This window comes from Gorilla gorilla, chromosome 3, assembly GCF_029281585.2.
Source record: "Gorilla gorilla gorilla isolate KB3781 chromosome 3, NHGRI_mGorGor1-v2.1_pri, whole genome shotgun sequence".
Taxonomy (NCBI): Eukaryota; Metazoa; Chordata; class Mammalia; order Primates; family Hominidae; genus Gorilla; species Gorilla gorilla.
Window position 1 is genome coordinate 210,765,874 of NC_073227.2, and position 13,139 is coordinate 210,779,012.

At 41.8% G+C, this 13,139-nt stretch overlaps 1 long non-coding RNA gene across 1 annotated transcript in view; it reads right to left on the reverse strand.

Annotated features, from left to right (window-relative positions):
• Positions 1-1,198: 1,198 nt before the first annotated feature.
• LOC129532803 (uncharacterized) overlaps positions 1,199-13,139 on the reverse strand; it is a 126,151-nt gene continuing 114,210 nt past the window's right edge. Inside the window, exon 4 of the long non-coding RNA XR_010133570.1 lies at positions 1,199-3,586. This is a non-coding gene — a long non-coding RNA (uncharacterized lncRNA). The remainder of the gene's footprint in view (positions 3,587-13,139) is intronic.

Consider the following 13,139-nt stretch of genomic DNA (forward strand, 5'->3'; position numbering starts at 1 on the left):
CTTGAAACTGACCTATGTCCAGTGCCAATATTTCCTAGGTCCTTTTAGGATTGTCCGTAGTTGATTGCAAATTTGAGAATATGGAATGAAGATAGTATGTACCGTACACAACTTATGGGAAATGTAAACCCACAACATGGTACATTTGCTGTGAAGTCGGTCTGGATCACTTTCAAGGACTCAGAGGTGGGTAAGCCTACACAAGCCTATTCTACATAAGTGAAAACTAATTCAAGGAGCACCTGGTGAAGTGAGGAAGGCCTAGGGCTTGGGAGTGTTTAAACAGAAACTAAATAACCCTTGGTAAGAAATGTTACAGGAGGGGCTTAATCTTTTGGTAGGAGGTTGGGCCACCTTTGAGGGTTTCGAGTCAGTCTCTGTGACTCAGTGACGTTGCTTGTTTGATCAGTTTGTGTAACTGGACACTGCAACTAATGAAGTAAATAACACATATAAATTTAACTGAAAATTTTTCCAAGATTCAGATGTCAAATTTTATACTGTATAACTTCTCTTAGACCACTTCTGTTGACATTTCTGTAATCTAAAGACAGTATCTGCCTAAATCTTCCCGAAAAACAATAATTCTAAAGTTTGATATCCAAAGTTTAAAAAGATGTAGCAATTATTCTCATGCACTCTTAATATTGGAGGGAAATTAGGAGGCTTGAAAAATGCTCATTCCTTTTTGGCTCGGTACCTCTGGTAATTCTTCTAGGAACTTATTCTAAAAATGGTCAAAACATACACAAAGTTTATATATAAAGATACTCAATTGGGAGTTATTTATGCTGGTTAAAATGTTTTGTTTTGTTTTGAGATGGAGTTTCACTCTTGTTGCCCAGACTGGAGTGCAATGGCACGATCTTGATTCACTGCAACCTCTGCCTCTGCCTCCTGGGTTCAAGCTATTCTCCCGCCTCAGCCTCCCAAGTAGCTGGGATTACAGGCACCCACCACCACACCTGGCTAATTTTTGAATTTTTAGTAGAGATGGGGTTTCACCATGTTGGTCAGGCTGGTCTCAAACTCCTGACCTCAGGTGATCCACCCACCTCGGCCTCCTAAAGTTCTGGGATTACAGGCAGGAGCCACTGCACCCAGCCTAAAATTTTAAAATAACCTTAATGACCAAAAATAAGGGATTAGTTAAATTATGCACATTTATATAATGAAATAATCTGCAGCCCATTAAAAATCATGTTTTATAAAACTTTATTAACAAAAAGAAATGCTCATGATATAAATTTTAAGAATATGTCTAAAAGCAATGTATATTGTGAGATCTCATTTTTGTTTTATATTTGTATAAAAAAATGGCATTTCCTCTGGCTTTTTCTTTGTGTACACACACACATACACACACAGATACACACACACACACACAGGCTAGAGAAAATATGCCAAAATATTAGTAGTAATTGCTATCTCTGAATGATAGAATTAGGCATGATTGTTCTTTTATTCCTCATGTTTTCCAGAATTTTCTAATTTTCTACTATGAACAAATACTTTTGTAATAGGGAAAATCATAAGTGTTATTTCTCTTTTAAAGCTCTTCAAATAAGTTCTTCTGAATTCCATGGCTACCATTTAATTCAATAAACACATTCTGAGGATTAAGTTGGGCCAGTGTTTTATCATTACTATCAAAATAAGAGAGACTGATGGAGACAAAAAACTTCATATGATACACTTTGATGTGTTACATAATATATAATATTTAAATATAATTATATTATTAAACATAATACTTAGAATAATTAAATATATAATTATTGCTGAGTTGCTCTGTTTTATTGATTGATTGATTGACTGATTGAGACAGGTCTCACTCTGTTGCCCAGGCTGGAGTGCAGTGGCACAGTCATGGCTCACTGCAGCCTCAATCTCCAGGGTTCAAGTGATCCTCCTTCCTCAGCCTCCCACGTAGCTGGGAGTGAAGCTGTGAGCCATCACGCCTGGCTAATTTTTGTACATTTTGTAGAGACAGGGTTTTGCCATGTTACCCAGGCTAGTCCTGAATTCCTGGGCTCAAGTGATCCACCTGCCTTGGCCTCCCAAAGTGCTGGGAATACAGGCATGAGCCATGACATCAAGGGGCTCTGTTTAATTTATATTCACAATTTAAATATTTATACTATGTGATATGTAATAAGGTACTTGTATTGTTTCCCATCATATTCTATTCTTTGTACATAATCAACTTTCAATATTTCTTAAGGAAAGAAAAAAGGAAGGGAAAGAGTAACGATTAAATGTGTTCCTTATAAAAATGAGTATAGTTCCCTACTATGCTATTTCTATGAAAAACTTAAATTTGGCATCGCTATTTTAGCATTTGTCCTACTTTTTCAGAATATATCCCACAGAACAAGACCGAAAAAAAATGGTGATTCTCCAAAGGCCACCAGTGAAGCAGTGATGGAAGTTTGTAGATATCACCCCAAACACACTTCGGCTCCAGGAGGCCACCTCAGCAAATCCTGTGTTCAGTTTGGAGATGGAGACTTTCTTCACCATCCTGACTTGCTCAGTGCGACCTTGGGAAAAGAAAAGGATGCAGCTGAGCTGCTGGTCCTGAGGTGCCTCAACTGCCTGGCCACTGCATTCCTCCCGCTGCCTACTTTGTCTCTGTGGACCCGTCAGACTGCTGCCTCTGCTGATTAGTTACACAAGACCAACAGTGGTTCTGGAGAGACAAACTACCAAATTACACAGATTTAGCACATAAGTGTGGAAAACAAAAATTTCAGGGCAGAGTTTGGTTTAGGCAGACTTTTGTTAAACAAATACAGTCAAATCTGTTTCGGATGATTATCTACAGAGTTGGACGCCATGGGAAAGTCAATCCTTTCATAAAAAACATGACTCAAAAGCTCATTAACTATTTTGGAAAAGAAAGACTCAGTAAACTCATAAACTTAACGAAAAAATTAACATATTAGGTTTTTTTAATTTAATAATATAATGTCCCTGAAGTTCCATGATATTTCTGAAGAAATTGCCTTGTATGAAGTCACACTGTTGGGGCTCAAGCTAAAAGCCATCAGCCAACCTCCATGGAAATAAAACACTGGTTTGAGTGGTGGCTTGGGAGAAATACACACCAACAATCAACATGTCCTGTCTCAGTGTGATGTACCTGAGCGTCCTGTCTCAGTATGATGTACCTGAGTGTTTGTCTCAGTATGATGTACCTGAGTGTCCTGTCTCAGTATGATGTACCTGAGCGTCCTGTCTCAGTATGATGTACCTGAGCGTCCTGTCTCAGTCTGATGTAACTGAGTGACCTGAATCTTTAAGAGGCAAGAAGCAACTTAGTATGTGGTTCATGTTTTTAAGGAGAAGGGATGGTTTCTCTCCAGGGCTGACAACAGTTAACAGGCTGAAGATAACACAGAAAATAGGAAAAGCCGCCCTTCTCCTAAATGTTCCATTAGAAGTGAAAAGCTTCGCTGCTATATGCAATTGGTTTTGAAATCTCCATGACTGGAAGTCAGAAATGTTAGAAGTTAATACACTGTTCGGGGACCAAGTGGACTTCTGATGTTCAGAGAGGATGTTTTCAAGGTGAATCCAAAGCCTATAAACAAAAAAAACACTCCATCAGCTATATCAGAAACTTTTTCCATTATCAGAAAACTTATCCGTATAAATTCTTCATTGCTTAAAATGACAGACTGAAAGCAAAGCCACATGTTGCTTGCTTCATTGCCTGTTGTGGCAGCTTTTAAATCCCTGCCTTCCTAGGCAGTGACCTCATAAGAAAATCTTATAAGACTGTCCTGTGGGGAAATCCTCATAACATTTGGGTTAATGCGCTTACACTGCAGGAGAGGTCACCAGGAACATCCAATCATCAGAAAGTCCTACAGGGACGTGATGTTAGCTGGGTCATGGAAGGATCTCTCTCAACACACATCTGGGGTGTTTTGTGGCATATTCTATAGCGGGCCATGTGGCTTAATAGTTAAAATATGGGGCTGAAAGTTACGAGGGTTGGGGGATCATATGGCAGCTGAGCTATTGCCTGACACTCTGACCCTACACAACTCATGAGTTCGTGGTACTTCAGTCAGCTTAGCTGTAAAATTGGGCACAAAGGCCAGACTTTACCAAAACCAGATGTTGGACTCCAGCTCTGTTCCTCAACTAATATCTTTTTTTAATGTGGCTGTCAAGTCTCAATTTGTGTGTGTGTATGTGTAGCAATATATATAGAAAGGCAAAGGGAAACTGGAGCTTACTCTCCGAGTAAGACTGGGAGGGATGAGCAAGGTCCAAGAATGCTGGCCCTGACCCATTCCATATCCTAGCCTCTCCCACCTGGCCAGGCTCATGTCTGTCACAGAAGTTGCAGCAGCTTGTGCACATTCAGAGCCTACTGTTTGGAGTAAGTTGATTATAACTAGAGTCATTTTTACGTATCCCTAAGAGAGGCCCTTAATGGGTATGAGTCACGGAAGAGCCACAAATCCCAGCGTATAGATTCATACTGACCCTCCTTAGCTCACTACTTTTCTAGGCTTTGGGTCCCTACCACAGAAATAGTTGGTAGACATCAGTTTCCTCCTCTTGAGAACAGTAGAAACTCTTTTAGCTGACTTTCTCTGAAGCCAGCTCCCCCAGTTAGCCAAGCTCCCACTTCCTCTGCAAAGCATGCTGAATAATGCTGCTTCTAGGTCCCAAGCACCCCAGGATACGTGCTCCCCTCTGCCCTCCCAGGTGCTGTTTGGGTACCATGAGTCAGTACCAAGCCCATTTAGGACAGTTGCCATCGTAATTATCTAAAGAACTATTACTGAAACTCGAGTAAGAGTGCACAAAGAAATTTATTGTTTCCTATTCATTAAAAAACCGAAGTGATTATTTTGAAATAGCTCAGTAGGGGTGAGTTCCTATTAAAAATAGTTACAAAATTACGTAAAACTCCATAAGGGTTTTGCCTTCAGGACGCTCTGCAAGTATCTTTAAATTCTCGCTCCATTTGAAAGAAATGGATAATGCATTAGAGTTGTGCTTTCTGGAAGGAAGACAATTAGGATTATAATCAGCCATCCCACCATGACAGAAAAGGCCTTGGCTCCATGTGAAAAGTTAGCAACAATCTACTGTATGTTTCTAAAGAGCTGGAAGAGACGACTTGAGATGTTCCTAACACATAGAAATGATAAATGTTCAAGGTGGTGGATGCTCTAAATACCCAGACTTGACCATTGCACATTCCATGCATGTAGCAAAATGTCCCAGCTGCCCCATAAATACGTACAAATGTTACACATTAATTTAAAAGATTGGCAAACCAATATATGTGTACACTTTTAAAGTTCAAATAATGGATGTGTATAATAGGTATTTACATGCATAAATATGTATGCCTATATTTATATATATATATACATACACACACTAGCACCTACATTTTACGTATCAAGTGACTGTTGATTAATCAACAAATAATCCTAATCTTGTCAATCAAGATAACTTTTGCACTATTTCACTATTTTCCTAATTAGTATTCTCCAATTACTAGTGAAGAAGCAAGTCTGTCGTTTCTGACTTTCTTTCTTTCAAGTGTCTCTAACTGCCATTGGCCCATGCAGATTTCACTTGGGCTGTGAACTGAGGTTTTCAGCCCTCACTGGAGCCAGATGGCAGAAAGATTGTTGGTGGGGCTCTAAGCCAGGCAGAAGGCACCCTGCCCTGAGGCACAGCTTTGTTTAATACAACAGCTCCCCGTGCCCAACACTCATACTGCCCCAGGAAGTCATGCCAAAGCCCAATCCTGCCAACATTCATGATGCAGAGAAGGAAGCCACAGACCAATCCAACTGGACCAAGCACCCATCTCTCCTTCACTGACTAAAGCAAATCAAGGGCCAACTGTAACATTCAAAACCAGACGGTCGACAATCCTGTCAACTGGAACAGCATATTTTAATAGAAAATATAGTTGATTCCAAAATCCAAGAGCTACCCATCTGTACTCTCAATGAGAAATATAAATAAACAAAAGGATCATGCATTTTATTAATCTTTTTGAAAACTACTGACTCTTGGCTGATGGTGGGTAAGGACTCATATTTTGTCAGTAGTGGCCAAAAAATGACAATATTTTAATAGTAAAAAACTCAGCCTGAGATGTTGTTAGGGAAAGAAAAAGATTGTCTCCCAGTTCTAGTGATCTGTAGGATCCCAGATCTAGTAATCCTATAGGAACGTCTAAGACAGTGAAACATGAAGAGTTAATGGTCACTCATCATAAGAGGACACACAAGGAAGAAATTCTACAGACAACAGCAAAAAGAAATGCTCTTGTGGGGTGAAACTACACTGTGCATGGACTTTTACCACTGCTTTGTGGTGAACTGTTGTGAAAATATAGAATAAGTAGCTGCAGGAATTCTCTCATCAGACACTATTATGCCACCTCCCAAGTAACATTAGTGTACAGTGCAAAATTTGGAACTAAAGGAAAAAAACACTTATTTGAGAAAACATTGACATTTACAGGTAGTTACATTACATTTAGCAGCTTCTTGTTCCTTTGATCATCTATGAGCTGCCTAAAGCAGTTTGCTGCCGTACGGAAAAATCTAGACCCAGAGAACCAAAGATATTGTAACAGGAGCCGGAATGACATTATCACTGAGAACGCAGCAACATGCAGTGAGAGGAGTCGGCCTGCCTGAGAAACTCAAGATCTCCTTGGAAATGCCTTCTTTTTCTTTAGACATAGTCACTGACCCTTTCTAGCTTGTCTCAAGGTGAGACTTCATCCCAGGTATTTCCTGTGAAGTAAGATTGTTTCACCAGAACCTGAAACATTTTTCCATCACACATTGCCTCGCAGTATGTGACAATAAAACGGACTTCAGTCATGTTATTTACATGGAAGAACTGGGCTTGGCAAATTTGCTATGTTCTGTGTGAAACCAAGTATACCTTTTAAACTGCCTAAGAGTTTGATCTATTACAAATATAACAGGACAAACTCTTTTGACCCATGGTTAAACCAAGCTCTCCAAGACTGGAATTTAAAAGGACATGGCATAAATTCTGTGGTGAGTTGAGACCTCTAGGTATCAAGTCTCAGCAAAGTCAGGTGTCCTTCTCATTGCCTCCCAGGTGGAGATTCAAGAATGAACATGTTGGCTGGGCACGGTGGCTCATGCCTGTAATCCCAGCACTCTGGGAGGCTGAGGTGGGTAGATCACCTGAGGTCAGGAGTTCCAGACCAGCCTGGTCAACATGGTGAAACCCCATCTCTACCAAAAATACAAAAATTCACTGAGTGTGGTGGGGGCACCTGTAATCCCAGCTACCCAGGAGGCTGAGTCAGGAGAATCACTTGAAACCGGGAGGTGGAGGTTGCAGTGAACCAAGATTGTGCCATTGCACTCCAGCCTGGGCAACAAGAGTGAAACTCTGTCTCAAAAAAAAAAGAATGAACATGTTGAGATGACACATTCTAGCATGGACCTCCCATTATGGTAGGTTATTCAATCCAGCTTAGCAACTTATTTTATCCCAGGAACAAGGGACTGAATTCTATGTGGGTCACATTTGTACAGCTAAAAACCCCCGTGATCACTGGATAATATGCAGCCTTATGTTCTGCACTGTCTAGCTGTATATAGTGGGGACACGTGATCACCTTCTCAGGCTTGGTTTTTTTTCTGTCTAGCCAATGGACTTCAGACTGTCAGAGAGTCTTCACTTTAGACTGAATACAAATCACCTGCAGAGTTTCATATACATACAGATGCAGTAGGTCTAGGACAGAGACCAGATCTCCTGTGTTAAAGAACCTTCCAGGCGGTTTGGACACCAACGGGGTGTAAACCACACTGTTGAACCAGAGAGAGACGATGACTTTGAACTCTGAAGGACCATCTCAGTTCTAAAGCATCTAGCACCAGAGTCAGCCCCCAGCAAACTGAGAAACTAGACTTTGGGCTCAGGAAATACCTCCCTGGGTGAAAGTAAACCAAGTTAAGGTGGCAAATTTCCCCCTAAAGTTCTTGTTATTGTCAGCAGCATCAGTAGGAATAGGGTATTTGTTCAGCAGCCCTGTTACATTCCCAAAGGCAGATTGCAAAAGTCACATGGCTGTGTCATTTAAATTTCAGAAATACAAGAGACTTGGAGCCATTTATATTAGAGTCAGTTTTGTCAAAACAATTTATGGTACATCTCACACCCTGCATGTTTTATAAAATCCTTTCTACAGAAAGGGAGATTATTGTGGGCCAACCTACCACAGCATTGCCTACTACCAGTGACTGCATTTTGAGATATATTAAGTTATCCTGGTTGGAATTCTACTGTTGATTGTCTAGTGCTATATCCAGTAACAAATCACATGTATGTTATAAGACATCCAGACTGATGTGGGCTCAGAAGGCACCTGCATAAAGTTTTTCAAAAGAACAGTCATAAGTTTTACTAGATGTGACAAACCTTATAAAAGTTAAATAATGTCACGCTTTATAAGCATTTCATTTAATACAACTGAACACATGGAGGGCATTGAGGATAATATTTAATTTTTTCCATATGTGGATTTAATACCACATAGAAGTTCTAGTCCCAGATTGCTAATTTTCCACCATGTGGTAGCCATTTAGTTGTATTTTTTAAAACACTTACCAAATTACAGAGTCGAGTTTCAGAGGCAGCAGCTATGAGGAGGTTTAGGGTGCATGGTATCCCTTTGGCTTAGCCCTGGGTCTCATGAGGAGGCAGTAAATCGTGACAGTATTTTTATGGCAGCACTCACTGCTTTTCATAAGAATGAAGGTGAGTTTGCAAAGCCACATGCTAATGCACTTCTAAAAATAGATTTGATGAATGGGACTCCTTCAAACTCTGTCCAGTTTTAGCCACCTATTGGAATGCAGACCAGCACGGAAGATTCAGCTTTTTCAGATGTGTCTATGAATTATAAGGCTTTCAAAAAATTTTTTACTCTGGAAAAGTGAGCTGGACCCAGAGTTTTAATTGCTCATTCTTCAAAGTGAGACTTCAGATATGTCATTTAGCCTCTTCTTTGCTTGTGTATATTTATATCTTTAATTGGGACAATAATATTTTCCTTCATTTTCATAGCAAAGAAAAGAACAGTCTTAGATAGTCAGGTTAGAGGAACAGCACCTCCCAATACCAGCTACAGTTTATCTTCTATGACCATAAACAGGGAATTGAATCTTCTAGACAAGAAAGACCAAACGTCTATTTATTCATTTTGTCTTATTCTAAAATAGCTTTGAGTAGCTGAATCAGCTACTCAAAGAATTTGAAGAAATTCTTAGAAAGAGACAAAACCCTACTGGCAGGGTGTTTGGGTCGGCAGGTGAAGGCACATATCATTCATGCCCAGCACCACCATCTAATGTGATAAATGCACAAGAAGGTGCTGTGAAACTTTAACGCTCCATCCAAATGTTAGTAATTATTATTAACCCAGTGAGACTGAGCAGAAACCTGGAACCACTGGTCAGAGCCGACATCTGGATTCGATGGTCAGAAATAAGGACACCACACTGTATACCTATTTGATGATACATGTCTGTCTGGCCCAGGATAAGAAATACCCTTTCAAAATCATCAACCCCTGGGCAGATATGTTTTATCTCCCTGAACCAATTACAGTTAATTCTCCCGGGTTCACATAGTTTGGGACCAAGTCTGTTTCACACAAAACTGAATACTCCAGACAACGTACCTAGGAAAACTTAAAAATGCATACATGGGACTCTCCACGGAGTCTTGTAACACAGCGTGGGCGATGGGCATAACTGTATGACTTTCGGGTTTGCAAAACTAGCGGGCGCAGCCATCAGAGCCCCAGAGTGGGAGACTGTCCAGTGAGAGAGACTGCCTGCCAGAATTCTGGAGTGATCTCTCGGCCAAAGAGTATTTAATGGAATCAAAAGTCATACACACTTTTACTCAGGCAAAGAAAAAGTGGCATCTCGTTTTCTATGACTAATTGACCCTCTCACCCAGCCTCATGGGGCTGGCTACCAGAGGGAGTTGGAGTGAAACCCTTTCAACTTTCCATTTAATGGTGTCTCATTCTCTTACACTTCAAAAAGTCTCGTAGCAACTGGCTGTGTCTCTTGGGGTAAACATTCTGACTTTCAGGTATCCACAGCAATGGCCCAGGCAACAGGCATATGTGATGTGAGGAAGAGGCTTTGAGTCTGCATGGGTCCTTTGAGTCTTCACTAATTTCTGCTGCAGAGCCACCAGCTGGCCACGTTTCCTGGGGCCTGGTAGATTCTGCTAAGGCATGCCTGGTGAGGTTGTCTTTACTTTATTTTCTGGGACAGTGCCTTGTGCGGCTGTGGGCCCTTTCCCCACCACCTCACCCCAAATCTCTTCTGTGGCCATGTCTGTCTCCTGGAGGGCTGTTTGTGCTGTGACCTTTGCAGCAGGGTCACACCCATTTACCACGGTGGCCCCTGCAAGAAAGGCCTCAGCTCCCAGCAGAGCTGGTGACCGGGGACCTCCCCTGTGCCCTCAGGGCCCCAGCGGGCTAACCAGGCTCCCTCTGCCCTGCCATAGCACATTCCCTCTGTGATCGCGGCCCCATCCCACCAAAGTTCAAAACAGTGCACAGGAGAACAGGCCTCCTGCCACGAGCTGTCCCTCAGCCTCGCCTCCTCTGTGAGATTTCAGCCGGGAGTGGGAGCCACGATGCTCATCCGCTGTCTACCTGCCTCTCTCTCCCTTACCCGGCTGCGATGCTTGTCTGTGTCTACCTGCCTCTCTCTCCCTTACCTGCTGCGATGCTTGTCTGTGTCTACCTGCCTCTCTCTCCCCCTTACCTGCTGCGATGCTTGTCTGTGTCTACCTGCCTCTCTCTCCCTTACCTGTCTGTGTCTACCTGCCTCTCTCTCCCTTACCTGTCTGTGTCTACCTGCCTCTCTCTCCCTTACCCGGCTGTGATGCTTGTCTGTGTCTACCTGCCTCTCTCTCCCTTACCTGGCTGCATCTACCTGCTTCTCTCTCCCTTACCATGCTGCGATGCCTGGCTGTGTCTACCTGCCTCTCTCTCCCTTACCCGGCTGCGATGCTTGTCTGTGTCTACCTGCCTTTCTCTCCCTTACCTGTCTGTGTCTACCTGCCTCTCTCTCCCTTACCCGGCTGTGATGCTTGTCTGTGTCTACCTGCCTCTCTCTCCCTTACCTGGCTGCATCTACCTGCTTCTCTCTCCCTTACCATGCTGTGATGCTTGTCTGTGTCTACCTGCCTCTCTCTCCCTTACCCGGCTGCGATGGTTGTCTGTGTCTACCTGCCTCTCTCTCCCTTACCCGGCTGCGATGGTTGTCTGTGTCTACCTGCCTCTCTCTCCCTTACCCAGCTGCGATGCTTGTCTGTGTCTACCTGCCTCTCTCTCCCTTACCCAGCTGCAATGCCTGGCTGTGTCTACCTGCCTCTCTCTCCCTTACCTGCTGCGATGCCTGGCCGTGATGTAAGGGTTCTCCACCTCCTCTGCAGCAGGGAAAGGACTTCCCTAAGATCGGACTCTGGTTCCCTCCATCCTATGGCTCACAATACCCCTCTGTGATCCAGGCTGGTCACAGATATGCTAATAAAGTGAAAGAAATTTAGAAAACTCATTTCTACCTCTCTAGCCCCTGGCTTTTCAGCCTGAGGTAGATTCCAAAGCAGGGGCACGTCATGCAGACTCAGGAGGCAGCTGAAAGGTGCTCCTGCAGGCCCAATAGGGGATAATTTGAACACCAAAATAATTAAGGACAGTAACAAATTACAGACCATTTATAAGATCTTGTTAATGAGTCCAAGCCAATAATCAATAGGTGAACAAATCAGTGCAGGGAAAAGAAGGATCTCACTTATAGTAGAATGCTAAGCGTCAACTGGGAAACGTGAAGAAGCAACCGTCACTTCGCAGCCACCAGGGTAAACTTCAGTTCAGTAACCAACAGAGGCCAAATCTAAGGGGAGATTTTCGTGTGATTTGCATGGTCTCCCAGAGATTAAAGTGATTCAAGTTACCATCAACATTGAAGAACAGATGGACATCGCATGCCCCTAGAGAAAAACACACATCACTTCTGGCCCGGAATGAGGAGCCTGAATCTAACCACGCAGACCCATCAGACAAACACAAACCACTCAGAGCCATCGGACAAACACAAACCACGCAGAGCCGTCGGACAAACACAAACCACGCAGACCCGTCAGACAAACACAAACCACGCAGACCCGTCGGACAAATTCAAAGTGAGAAACCGCCTCTCTTTCTGAAACGGACTGTATTCTTCAAAGTGTCCACATCATAAAAGGCAAAAATAGGCTTCTGAAATGTTCCAGGAGGCTAGAAAAACGCATGACAATCTCTTCCTAGACTGGATCATGTACTGGAGGAAGAAAAAAGGCTGGGAAGGACTTTATGGGGTCAGTTGACAAAAATGGAACGCTGATGGTAGTTGGACAGGATCACTGTAGCAACATTAACTGTTCTAAAGAGATATCCTTATTCTTCAAAAATACACACTGAAGTTTTAGGGCCATGATGAATGCAATTTACTCTGAAATAGTACAGGACAAAAATATCAAGAAAAAATTAAAATATGCATAAAACATACATAAAAATAGAGAAGGCAAAAGTAAAAAGAGAGAGAGAAAAAAAGCAAATAAGAGAGAAAAAGGAAAATAATGCTGAAAGCAGATTAATCTGGGTAATCAGGTGTCCTATGTACTATTCTTATTTTAGTAATTTTTCTTTAAATGTGAAACTATTTCCAAATCAAAGTTGTTGTTGCTGTTTTTAATTTCTGTCTTTCCCTTACGTGTATTGTATAATTTGGTGGTTTTATCGCAACCTGTAATTTCTGAAAATATTAGACTGGTCTATGAATAAATAAAATAAAGTTTATGATGCTTTCAAATAATCTTTAACAAGAAAAAAAATACAGGTAAGGAGCAAATTAAACATTTGAAAAATAAACTACAGATTTACATATAAAAGCATGATCACCGATTTGATCAGGAAAAAAGCTAAATAAAACTGTGAAAAATGCAATATTTTTGTCAGTTTAAAATATAAAGGAATATTTTCTTTAGCTAAAATTATGCACAGAGTGAGATTATAAAACATA